Below are 13459 nucleotides of genomic sequence, written 5' to 3' on the forward strand. Positions count from 1 at the left end.
CCTCCCATTCAGCTATAAAATGCCTAATGATGGGGCTAATTCTCTTCCTCAGGTCTAGGAGACTAAATATTGTTTAATGGAGATAGGTGTCACCATTGTTTAGTCCCACCAAAGTAAAAGAGCTGAATGTTCTTCCTTTGTCACTATCTTAATGACATACAGATACTGTTTAGGGGACCTACAGATACTATGTGAGATACTGCTTTTAGACAGTGTAGCCCACTTGAAAGAGGATGTCCATCTGAGTCTCAGAAGATCTTGGCATTTGGGATGTTTTTGCTTGTAGTAGATGATACATATGTGGGTGATTTGCAAGTAGCAGTCAGAGGGAAGCTCTCATACTGTATTGCTCACATGGTCATAGTCTCTGGAATGGCCATCAGGAAACAAGCCCGTGATCCTCATGCAATTCATGCTGATCTCTTTTCAGATTGACTCTTTCCTCCTTACAAGGTGCTTTGGACCATTCCCCTCATCTTAGGTGCCTGTGTCTCATACCACTCTGACTTCCTCCCATCCCAGTCTAATGGAAGCATGTAGGGGATAGCGGCCATTAGCCAGGGTCCCTCTCTTTTTTTTCCAATTTCAAGCTAACACAATGCCCAATTTCCTTTAACTTCTCAAGAGCTTTTCCTCTTTGGACCAAACCTGACTCTAACAAATAAAAAATGTTGGCTTTCAAAACTGTTATTTCTGATATGGGCTGCAAGAGCTTACTTTGGAAGTCAGAAACTGCACATCAAATATTGTTCTTTAAAATTATTTCCAGAAACAGACACACATATATAGTCACTTGATTTATGACAGAGTCACAATTCAATGAGGAATGACCTGAACTTTACCAAAAGTTGTACTGGAACAATTAGATATCTATATGAAAAAATTAACCTTGACCCCCTGCCTCACACTAAAATACTAATTCAGGATGAACAATAATCTTAAGTGTGAAATAGATTAATAAATATTCTAAAAGAAAACATAGGAGAGCCTCTTCATGACCTTGGCACAGGCAACAGTTTTTAAAAATCAGGACACAAAAAGGACTAATTACAAAAGAAAAAGCTAAAAAATTGAACTTAATTAAAGTTAAGAACTTATGTCCTTTAAAAGGCACCAGTAGGAGGGTGAAAATGTAAGCCACAGGCTAGAAGAAGATTTGCGCAATGTATATGTCTGACAAAAGGTTGGCATCCATAATATATAAGGAATTCCTGTGAATCAACAATGAAAAGAAAATAACTGAATTTAAAAATACATATAGCAACTTGAGCAGGCAATACATAAAAGAGAATATAAAAAGGGCCAGTAACTACATGGAAAGTGTTCAATACTTTTAGTCATCAGGATAATACAAATTGAAATCACAATGAAATATCATTGTACAACTTCTGGAATACTAAAATTTTTAAAAGATGGACAAAACCACCTGTTGGTAAATGTGTGAGCACTCCCCACCATGCAGAACTTATACATTCCTGCTGGGAGTATAAAATGGTATAATCGCTTTGGAAACTACTTGGCAATCTAAGTATACATTGTTTTCCTAGATATATGCCCCAAAGAAATGTGTTTACATCCCTCAAAAATTTTCACAAGAATGTGCACAGAAGCTTTGCTCATAACAATCAGAAACTAGAAATCACTTAAATATCATCAATAATAGAATGAATAAATAAATTATATATGTATATATACATGTATGTATATATATATATATATATAAAATCACAAGACATCAAATCATTATGTAGAACATTTTAATGATTTAATGTAAATGAACAAGAAATTGATTTTGTGTATATAAATGTGAAGCACATAGAAAAATCTTAGAGACATTATGCTGAGTGAAAGAAACCAACAAAAAGACTATATTTATATGAAGTTCAGGAACAGGCAAACAAGTCATGGTAATAGAAATTAGTACAGAAGTTACCTCTTGAGAGAGAGTGGTCATTGTCTGGGAAGGGACCCAAAGAGGCTTCTGGAGTTTGTGAGAATGTTTATGGCTTGATGTGGTGGTGGTTACTTGTATATATACATTTGTAAGAATTCATTCATGTACTTGAGATGAGCGCATTTATTGTAGGCATGTTATACCTCAACTTAATAAGAAGAGAAAAAGACCGTATTTGGGAAGTTTAAAAGATAAACATCAAATATTTCTCTCTTTTCTTTCCTTGTAATGATTTTAATTCTTCTCCAAGAAATGTGTATACTTCTGATTGCCTTGGGGGAAGGGCCACCAACAAGAGAATCTGGAAAAGAAGAGGACACATATTTGCTTTATTGGTGGGGGAGGTATGGGGTTACGTGTGGAGAGACACATATGCACCAGGACAAGCAGCGGAAAGAGAAGAAAGAAAACACTAGTCAGGATGCCCTGGTGCTCAGTATAATGTTTTGCACGGATAATAGCGTGTAAATATTTGCTAATTTTGTGACTGAGCCTTAAAAAGGAGACTGGGCCCCATTAAAGCTAAAGGAAGCCAATATGGTTGTATGAAATTGCACATGTTTATTTCACAAGATTCCTGAGAGTGGACTTCTGCCCACCCTGCAGAACTGGCTGCTGGGCTCAGAGCTACCCCTCTCTAAGGTTAACGCTCAGCCTCACATTGATCAGCTCAGCTGTGCTACAGAGACTGTGGGTTCACCTGATTGTTGCCTCTCCAGCCTGGGAAAGTCCCTTATATTTTAAAACTTCCTGGCATACCTCCCACTTCCCCTCCTGCTTTGCTTGGTGGCCCCTGAGTAAACTGGACATGCTACATTTGAACAATCCCGTCATCAGCAGACAAGCTTATCTCAGTCTAGCCACAGACTTAAAAGTACCTGCACTTTATGTTTCAGAAAATCCATCCTGTGTCTACAGAAATGAACAACCCCTCCTATGAACCCTAATAAATATCTGGAAGATCTCAAGGAATGAACCTTGGCTGACCCATTTGTGCACATCTTTGAATTCCCTCCCTTCTGCACTTTTTGTGGAACTGGGTGAGTAGTCTGAAAACCCTTGAACACTTTTGTGAACCATAAATTCAGAGAACTGTTAGTTTGGGGATTTGAGGAACAGATTTCAGGAAGTAGCAAGGAATAATCATGTTTTGGGTCATTTCATCATTGTCCATTCCCCAGAGGTTACATATGTTCTCTGCCTCTATCCCTATAGATTTGCATTTCCTGTTGGAAGGAAAGGAACCAAGTCAGTATTCAATCTGAAAATGATATTAATCAAAATTATATTTAAAGTGACAGCTCTTGATAATGTGGGGATAGTTCCATTTCTCACAGAAGATATATTCTGTCTGCTTGAATGTGAATATAAAGCGATGTATGTCCTCTCTGCATAAAGAATCATTTCATAAATATATATCCCTTTCCCATATGGCGTATCTTTTCAGCCCTTGTTATGTGTGTATTCAGATGAATAGCAAGCAGTAGCTTTGAGCTGCATGATCAAGTTCATGTTATTTTAAGAATCTAAGGGTTTGACTTCAGCTCAGTCATACTTAAAACTGTTAGATTCTGTATCTTGCAATTGTGAAATGGGAATTCTTTGCTTGAGGAGTTTATTTCATTGTTTCTAGGGGATGGAATAAATGGAGATGGTGCTAATTAGGAAAAAAAGTCATTCATTTTTCTTTTGGGTTCTAGCCTAGAAGTTGAATCGTCTGGTGTTTGAACTTGTTTATTTTGGTAAAAAAATGTGACTATAGGGAGAAAAGGATTAGAACATTTTTTGAATGACTTCCAAAAGCATCTTAGACATCAAAAGGGATATAAGCAACATTTTAATGATTTAATGTAAATGAACCAGAATGGATATATTGCATTTCCTTTAGAAGTACACAGGTTTTAAAATTAAAGGGGAAATGCTTAGAGATAGGGTTTCTGACTTTACTGAATCCAAAATGTTTCTAAGACTGATTCTATGCTGGATGGAATTAAAACAGAATAGCTTGCTTTTCCTGAAAAAGTAGTAATTTGATCTGTTTTGAACTCATTGAATTCCATTATTAGCTAATAATGTTTAAACATAAATCATTTGTACTCATTGAAAATGCTGAGGCTACCATCGTAACAATAGGTTTTGTTTTCTTTACCCTAAATAGCAACATTATAGCAATTCTAAAAATTCTAAAAAATAAGGAATGTGAAACATGGGTGTCAGCAAAAATTCAAGGACATTTTTGGTGTTATATTTAAGAAATTATTTCCTGACCCAATGTCATGAGGGTTTACTCCTGTTTTCCTTTAAGAGTTTTTGGTTTTAACGCTTGCATTTAGGTCTATGATGCATTTTGAATTAAATCATATGGTGTGAAAAAAAGATTCAAGGACATGTTAAAAGTAGAGTTAGCAAGCTTGTGGCCCTGTCACTGAATCTTCTGTACTCGTGTTTTATTTGGCCCAGAGAGCCTTCAAAATGTTTTTGAGTTATTTGCCAGCATTTCACAATCAATTGATGTAATCAAAAGTTTAAGATTTCTACAGGGTAACTGGGCAGCTCAGTCAGTTGAGCGCTGACTCTTGATTTCAGCTCAGGTTATGATTTCAGGGTTGTGGAATCAAGCCACAGGTGGAGCTCCCTGTTGAGCAGGGAGGTCTGCTTGAGGATTCTCTCTCTCCCTCTGCCCTCCTGCTCACAGGCTCTCTCTCTTTCTTAAATAAACCAATCAATCTAAAAACACAACTTAAGATTTCTAGTTTCTCTTGTTGAGTAGAAAATCTGGCTACAGCCTTCCCAGTTGTGGCATGACAGCCACTGGCAGTAGGGGAAGCCAGGCTGCCTCTTTGGCAAGTGATTTCTGCAGTTTGCCACAGCCCTCCCTCAGCCACCTCAGCCAGTCCCATGTTTTGTCAGTCTGGGCTCTGAATGCATGATCCCTGCTGAAGGGCAGAAGTGGAATGCAGCAGCCCCTAAAAATGACACACTTTCAAAGAAAGATGTGGAGTATTTCTGCTGTAGGTGCTTCAAATGAAAAATCAACATTGGTTTATTCAAGGTTTGAATAATTCTCAAAAGCAAGTTTTCTGCTTTACCAGTACTCCATTCCAGATCTTTCTGTTTGTCGTTCATAGATGCTTCATCCAAAGGGCAGGAGAACCACAGGGAGCCATAACACTGGCTAGCTCTTGATCCAGTGGATTAAAAAGATAGCCCTTGAAACTAAAATTGAATTATGGAATTAACTATGACAGTTATTCTCCAGGTTCTACCTCAGCCACTGAGAATTGGGAGCTACGTATTTCACTGGGCTACTTAATTATTACCTGGAATCTTTGGTAGAGACAAGGTTCAACTGCTTCTGTTGGCCCAAGTTTTTGGTTGGGTCAAACATTATCCTCAGGAGGAGCAGATAATGAGAACAAGTATGACACGTATCATTTACATGTTATCATCACAGAAAATACCATTAAGCTAAGCCAACTAACTGCTTATCATAAGGAAAGAAGAGGTTAGAAAGTGAACCTGTATAATGATGCAAACCCATCATCATCTTGAATAAATAATTTAAAAACACAGTTGCAAGCAGAAAGGTGTTGTCTTTGGTCAGGTTAGCTTATTTATACTTTCTAACATTGATTTGTGTAAAATGGTGAAGGCTATGAAATATGTCCAGTTACGACTCATAAGACAGCCACTAATTACATGCTAGAATCAGTCCACATAAGGGAAGAATGCCACAACCATGGGGTTATGACCTATGGCACTTGGGTCAAATTGATATGTGGTTTTAGTAGAAATCAGAGCTAAAAACAAAATGCCCAGAGTTTGCCAAGATTCACCCTTCTGGCATAACACAAGTCAGTGTGTGGTCACAAACTCCTTTCTCTCTGACTAAAACTGATGGAGACAAGACTCACTGTCAAGACCACCATGTGAGAATACAGCTATCTGCTCTACTTGAGCTTCTTCTTGATCTTTCTTATGTTCAAAACTTACCACTATTGTTTCTCAAAAAATTCTTTGGAATGGCCTCTTCTCTTCATTGTGCAAAACTCAGTGCTTGAGGGGAAGTCCTTGGTGTCTTTCTCAATGAGAATCCTAGGGACAGGGCCAAAACTTTTGTGTGGAAATTAGTCCTTAACAAGATCAGTAGTTGTGACTTGCTGTCATAATTGATTACATCTGTTTACTTCCCCCCTTCTAGATTTATTCAACAAATATTTGTTGACTGTATACTCCAGGCCCGATATAGTTCCCAAGCTATGACATTTAAATCCCTTACTCAACTATTTCTCAATATTTTTTTTAAGATTTTTTTTATTTTTATTGACAGACAGAGATCACAAGTAGGCAGAGAGGCAGGCAGAGAGGGAGAGGAGGAAGCAGGCTCCCTGCTGAGAAGAGAGCCCGATGCGGGGCTTCATCCCAGGACCCTGGGATCATGACCTGAGCTGAAGGCAGAGGCTTTAACCCGCTGAGCCACCCAGGCGCCCCTATTTCTCAATATTTCTAGTGATGGAAAATGAAATTCTTACTCTGAAATCCTTGTTAATGTATGAACTTTCACAAAATGACATCCTTTCTCATGACTAGTTAAGATTCTTCATACTTAACATAGCATAATCTATTAACACTACTCATTAATTTTTTTCTGTTCCCAAAAACACTTCAGAAGAACATATCAAGGATAGCAATTAAATCACCAACTGGATGACCTTTTATTTTTTTTTCAAATGAGATTTATTAATTTATTTATTAATTTATTTTTTATTTAATTTATTAATAAATTTATTAACTTATTTTTCTTTCAAATGATGATTTATTAAGAATACTTTTGATGGATATCTTGTCCTCTCATGGAGAAATAAGATAATTCCTTTGTTTGTGGTGTGTGGCCTGGGCATATCCCAGGGATGATGTTTTCATGTCAGCTCTCCCAATCTACCTCTGCAGTCACCAGGGTTGTCCAGAGCTAGAAGGATCTATGATCTATAGATGACAAGAGACTCTAACCAATTAAACTACCAGCTGAAGAGGGAGCTAAGGAAGCACAGTGCTAATGTCATAGCATCCCTGCATGATGGGATATCATGACATCATGCTGCTGCATGTGACTCTGTGTCCTTGCAATTCACATCTATAAAGCCTGGCTTCAGTGAGGTTCTTTGTGCATCCATAGAACTTTCCAGCAAAGACATCGCACAGGGCTTTCCTATAACTCAAGTGTAAATGAAGAGAGGAAGAAACATCTATAGAAGATGTTGGATGCCAAAAACCCAGACACAAGAAAGGTTCAAAGAAGCTTGAGAAAAGAAAATTCTTCCACCCTTCTCTCAGGATAGATGCTTGGTTACTTTGAGATGCAGTTTGTTTTCATGGGATCTGAGGTACTGTTAAGTTATAGTGAAAACTAATTACTAGCAATTTTGGTTAAAGATGGGCCTTACAGAGAAATGGGATAACAGAATAGTATTGAAACCTGTAACTTAGGGGAGAAGTAAGGCTTCTATTAATTTGGACTCCCAACTCAATAGTCACTTATACTTGTTTTCATGAATGTACCTTTTGCTGAAAAGTCACATGATAAGTGCAGTTGAGACAAATGTGCCAGTGAGAGGCCCCGGAAACAATTTCCATACCACACAGCATGAAAGGGAAGAACATATTAAGCATACTTCAGCTTTGCAATCTGTATCCCCAGCTTTAACCCTGTGCAGCAGTCTGGCCAGCTACCAAGAACTAGACTTAATTTTTACCCTTGAGTATAAATTAGTCCAGCACACTGACTGCAGGACTCCGGAGCTCAGCTCAGATTCGACTTGCCTGAACCCCACCGTGCACCATAGCCAGGTCCCTTAAGCCCACCAGCTAATTAAGCTCACTTCCTGAAGGGAGAATTTCAAATGTATGGGGGTCTTGTATTAGATGTAAGTGAAATGCCACTGAGATGGTAGGCAAGAGGAAGGGTTGTATCTTTTCTAAAGTCTGCTATAATTTAAAATTTGATAAACACACATTTCTTTAATACAATAACACAACTCATAACTAGAACACAGAAATTCCATTAAATTTTTATCTTTTATTGGAGAAATCTGTTAAAGGAGAGAATTATGTTTATCTGACTCAGCCTAAGAAAATGTTCAACCCCAAACTATTTCAGAAGCATTAGGCTGGCTCATATGAAATGTAATTAGATTAAATAGTTACTTTTATTGAGAGAAGCCTAATTCACCATTCTGATATTTTTACTTTTCTTATAGGTTGGGAAATTCAAGAGTAGAATTGTAGTTGGGGCAGAAAAAAAAGTTATATGGAAAAGAACTCCAGTAACCAGCAAGGCACTTGAAAAATAATCTGAAACATTGCTCTTAGGAAATAGTGTACAAAAAAAAAAAAATCGTCAACAAAATAGGGGCCCAGGATTTAGGGAAGACATCACCTATTTTCCATCGGTACAATTTCACACTAAGCTGTCATGTGAAATGTGATGATGACTCTTTGGTCTTGTGACAGCCTCATAAAGAAGTGGGAGCACATGGCTGAAGATTAAAGCTAATCAGGGTGACGCCAGGGTTGTGGTGTCACCTGGAGGGGAGAATTCAGTGGAAGCCTACAAAGCCCATGAAACAGCAAGAGAAGAATGCAGTGTGCCTTCTCTGTGGACAGCTGGAAAGAGAGGGACTTGTACAGTGAAAGGTTAAATGCAGCTTAAGTATGAGATATTAGAGGAGAGGGAAACCAACGCATTGAGGGGGCAAAGAGACAAACTGTAAAAAGTTAATGAAGAAGAAAATAATTAAATAGCAGAGCCACAGTGGGTGGGGCTCTGAGGAAAGTGTGAAAGTATGGCGAGCAATAACAACACACCAACGCTGTTGCCTGCCCTGGCAGGTGCTGGGTGGAAGACACAGCAGGGTGAATTGTAGCTTGGCTGTGCAGACCTCACCTGGGGGTGATCTGGTGAAAGCAACTGACACTACAAAACATTTAAGGTACTGATGCACGGAAAGAATTGAAAATACATGAAATACTCCTAAGCCAAAGGAAAAAAGGCTGATAAGTGGGGTTTTGGCAACTCCATAGGAACTCCAGTATTATCTATAGATAGAATCAATAGACACACCCTGAGAAGCATTATTTTTCAAATGCATCCACATGGAAGCATGATGATGTCAAGAACTGTGAGGAGTCTGAGATTTTACCCTATTTATGAGCTATCAAATTAGCCTGTCAGTTTCAGGCATCCTGGTAAAGGATATGGAGACTCCTGGATCAGAGACAAAAGATGCTTGACTACTTAACAGCAATTGCTATGACTAGAGTGTCATCATTTCCTTGTTAGTTCCCTGAGTCTATGTCCTACTGGGGTTCCATGGGGAAGGTCAGGGAACACTGGCACATTTAGTGGGTTGTATTTCAGGGGAGGAATCTTGAGCTGAAGGAGCCTGGATCATTACAGTGGACTGCAAGCAAATCTGCCCTTTGCTCCAAAGAGAGACATTTTTCTCTATCTTCCAGGACTGATTTCTGTACCGTTATTATGTTTGTGAGATTCATCCACAGTGTTGCATATAGTTTGGGATTATTTATTCTTTTTGCTACATAGTATTCCATTTCTGAACATTCCACAACTTTTTTTTTATCTATTCTTCTAATCTGTTTTTTAAATGTGTATTTTCTAAATCTATTGTTGGACATTTGGGGAATCTTCAGTTTCAGGTTATCATGGATAGTACTACTAGTAACATTATAGTACATGTCTTCTGATAAACATGTGAATGAGTTTCTGTTGAGTAAGTCCCTCTGGGTAGAATGGTGATGTCATACTGTATGCTTACATTCAGCTTTAAAAGATGCTGCCAAATATTTTTCCTAAGCAGTTGAGCAATTTGCACTCCCTAAAAGTATATGAGAGTTCTGATGGCTCCACTTCCTTGCCAACACTTGGTATTTTCCATCTTTTTCATATTAGCCTTCCTACTGGCTATAAATGGCTATCAATGAGTGTTTAAGCTCTGTGAGGTTTAAATCATAAAACAATTTTTTTCTAGCCCTGATTTCAACTATGCTGCCAAATCCCACTTTTCCATCACTTTAATGGTATCTAGGGAAAACCCTATATCTTCAAGGTTCTTTTTGGTTATTAACATTTAGTTTGGTTCAGGTTAAAATTTCAGGTTTCTCTCTGATTCAGACGTCTTCCCCTCCTCCAGGCCAGACTAGTCCTATGGCTTCAGAGGCATAGAGTGGAGAGGCCCACGGTCATTTTTGCAGACCGCCCTCTCCTCCCTTTTGGAGGTTCTGGTTCTGGTTTGGGGACAGGGAAGAGGGGCACATTTTTTAAATGGCTTGCTAACTAGTTCTGTGAGCACATAATCATCTCCTGGTGGTTTTGGCTGCTTCTCTGCCTATCCCTGGTGAGATGTAATGGAGAATTTATCTGATCTTTATGTCTAGACCTGGCACAGCAAACTTCAAAAATCCTTGCAATTTTCTAAGTGATAGGAGTATCTTGCTATGCTACTTCATTATCTGGTGGGTTCCTAAATAGCTTCGGGATGGAGGCTGGTCACCTCAAAGACCAATCACGTTAGAGGGTTGGAACTTTTGGTCAGCCTGACCTCTGGGGAGGAAAGAGGAGCTGGAGCTGGAGTGTGGCAAACAAGTCAGTTAGTCATGGATAGGTAAGGAAGCCCAGTAAAAACCCTACATACAATGCTCAGTGGAGTTTCCCGATCAGTGAACACACTGATGAGCTGGTAGGGTGATGTGTCCTACTTCTATGCAGAAGCTGGCAGGGTGCTATAACCTGATTGCGTGCAGGATCCTGATCTCATGGAGACTCTCCAGTCCCTCCCAAACCTTACTCTAAGTGGATCCTTTGTAATAAAACTGCAGTTGTAACTACAGTGCGTTCTTGAGTTCTGTAAGCCTTTCCAGTGACTCATTCAATCTGAGGGTGTTATGGGAACTCCTGAATTTGCTCCCAGTCAGTCAAAATTATAAGTGGCCTGGGGATCCCATATGCAGCAGGTATCTGAAGTAAGGACAATCTAGTTGAGGACCATCTCCTTACACCTGTGAAGTCTGATGCTAATTCTGGGTGGTTGGTGTCCAAACTGGATAGCAGTACACCCCCAGTGTGGTGGAAAGAGAACAACTGCTTTGGCACCAAGCTCCATGGCCGGTGTCCAGCGGCTGGTTCTGTCAAGGAGCTTCGCGTTTAGTTCAACAGAAGCCTGTGAGGCCTCTCTATGACATGGAAGATGTAGCTCCAGCTTGGGCACTTCCATATCCTCAGACTCTCCACACCAGTAGCCTGCCCATTAGCCTTTTGCTGCTGGAATACCCTGGAGAGAAGGTAGTCCTCAGAGGTGGGAAATGGACAATGCAGATCAAGTCTAGGTCCCTCCCTCTGTGTCCCTGACACCCCCAGGAACTTCACACGTGGGAATGGAGAGAACTCTGCCAATAGCCCTTCCTCCCACTTTTCCATACCTCTCATGATGGCACAGGGCAGGGCATTCAGCCCATTGACCAAGCTGATGTCTAACCTGGGACATGAAATGCCAATCACTTCTTATAGATACTTCAAAGATTTTACAAATAATTCTCTTGGGGCTGCCCCATTCCCCCACTTTGATTAAGGAAGGGAAATAATACCCCTGTCAAACACTCATGCCCCCCTAAATTTAGCTTTCTGGCAACTCTCTCTTCCGGTCTCTTTATGCGGTTAGTGGAGGGATTCTTGATGGTGGTAGCGGGGCTCGCTCTGCTAGCTCTTAATCAGTAAAACTTGCAGGGGGGTGCCTACCCATATGAGAAGCTCTCACTAGAATATAGGCATCCTCAGAACCTCTTCTTTTCAGCTTTAGGCCTCAGCCATAATTCCCGGACAGAGTCCTCTTATGAATTAACAAACAAAGAAAAACAGGTCAGATCAATTAGCAAATATATTTTAAGCGTCTATTATTTCATGCACTAGATGATAGAAAGAAAAGAAAAGGAATCACAGAGTTAGTTGTGAGGGATCTTCATAGGGAGGATAAATATCTATAATAAGAGATGGGATTTAAAAATTGTAGATAAGAGAGATCATTGGTCCTCATCGGGACTAGTAATTCTGTGTTGGCAATTCTCCACTTCCCCTATCGAAGCAGCACTAATTACAGGCAGGGGAAGGTGAACCCTGAATAACTAAATTGGATTATTTTTATTGTTTCCTCAGGAACCACACCATGTGGGGAATGTTTGTTCAGGGAATATGCTGTGTTTTTATTCATTTCATTCAATTGTCTGTAAGAGTGATTGAATTTTATGTTCTATAGCTTTAATACCATGAAAAATGCTTGTAGTACATTGATTTTAGACAGGACATGAATTTCAAAACTCCTGAGCTGTCCCTTCGCACTGTCCTTCCGTGTCCTTTTGTCTTGTCATTATTTTATTTAGCTGATCTTCCTTCTTGATCTCCCATTCAGCTTTTCTTTAAAACATAAAAGCCTTAAGGTCATTTGCAAACTCTTCCTGTTGGATTTGGGGTCTCAGCCTTTCTGCCGGGTGGTCATTACTCTGGATGAGGACTGTAATGCGATGGGGCTTCTATTGCATTAACTACAGGTACTGGAATGGAACAGAACAGCAAGCAATGCAAAGTCATGGTTGGGAGCTCAGCCTTCACCTGGGCTCACATTCAGGTGCCACCACTTATCAGCTCAATGACCTTGAGACATTGCTTACTCTTCCTGACTCTCCATCTTATTATTTTTACAATGGCTATAAAAAGACTACCTCCCTCACAGTGCTGTTGGGAGGATTAGATGAGATAATGCTTGTGATTCCCTTAGGGTGCTGCCTGACGCATAATAGCACTTAATAAATATGACCTGCTCTTCTGAAAAAGGGAGTGGGGGCAGGCAAGGAACGTTCTTAATAAATGTGTACATAGTCACTACAAATTTTATAAGTGCTGTGGCATTTTTGTGGACTGTGCTGTCTCCAGGAGGGATATATAGCTTTTCATTAGGTTGGAGGGCCTTCTCCGTGAAGAAGGAAATTATCTCATCAGGGTTCATGTTCCGCGGTTGTGGTGCCTGCTGAGGTCGATTTAGCTCACTTACAAAGCCACACACCACGCAGCAACATTCATCGCCCTCCGCCTTAGCTTATTAATCCTCGAGTTATTCCTCTACGGTTCAAGGGTATATTGGCTTTCCAGTCAAGGCACCAAGAGGTGAAATAACGTGCCCCAACCGGGACTGAAAGTGGGTGGCTGGGTCAGCTGTTTCTCTTGTGACCCACCCCACTCCAAGGTTTCATTTGTATGAAGACTTTTTCCTCCTTAAAACTGAGATTTTAATTGCGGGCGTTTTATTTGCTAAGTGAGAGAGAAGCAGTGGGGGATAATAGAATATAAACTGGACCAGTATCAGCTTAGGCTTTTAGTCCCTTCCTTGCCCTCACTGTTAGGTGACTGGGTACAAAGCATCCAGCTTTCATTCCTCTCCG

General features: G+C 39.9%; 1 long non-coding RNA gene across 2 annotated transcripts in view; it reads left to right on the forward strand.

Annotated features, from left to right (window-relative positions):
- The first annotated feature begins 2824 nt into the window (after window positions 1-2824).
- The window catches only part of LOC111148311, a 371316-nt gene continuing 360681 nt past the window's right edge, over window positions 2825-13459 (forward strand). For both annotated transcript variants that reach the window (XR_002640686.1, XR_002640687.1), the window contains exon 1: window positions 2825-2994. This is a non-coding gene — a long non-coding RNA (uncharacterized LOC111148311). The remainder of the gene's footprint in view (window positions 2995-13459) is intronic.

The sequence above is a fragment of the Enhydra lutris genome, unplaced genomic scaffold (genome assembly GCF_002288905.1).
Source record: "Enhydra lutris kenyoni isolate GAN:26980312 unplaced genomic scaffold, ASM228890v2 scaffoldscaffold19, whole genome shotgun sequence".
NCBI lineage: Eukaryota > Metazoa > Chordata > Mammalia > Carnivora > Mustelidae > Enhydra > Enhydra lutris.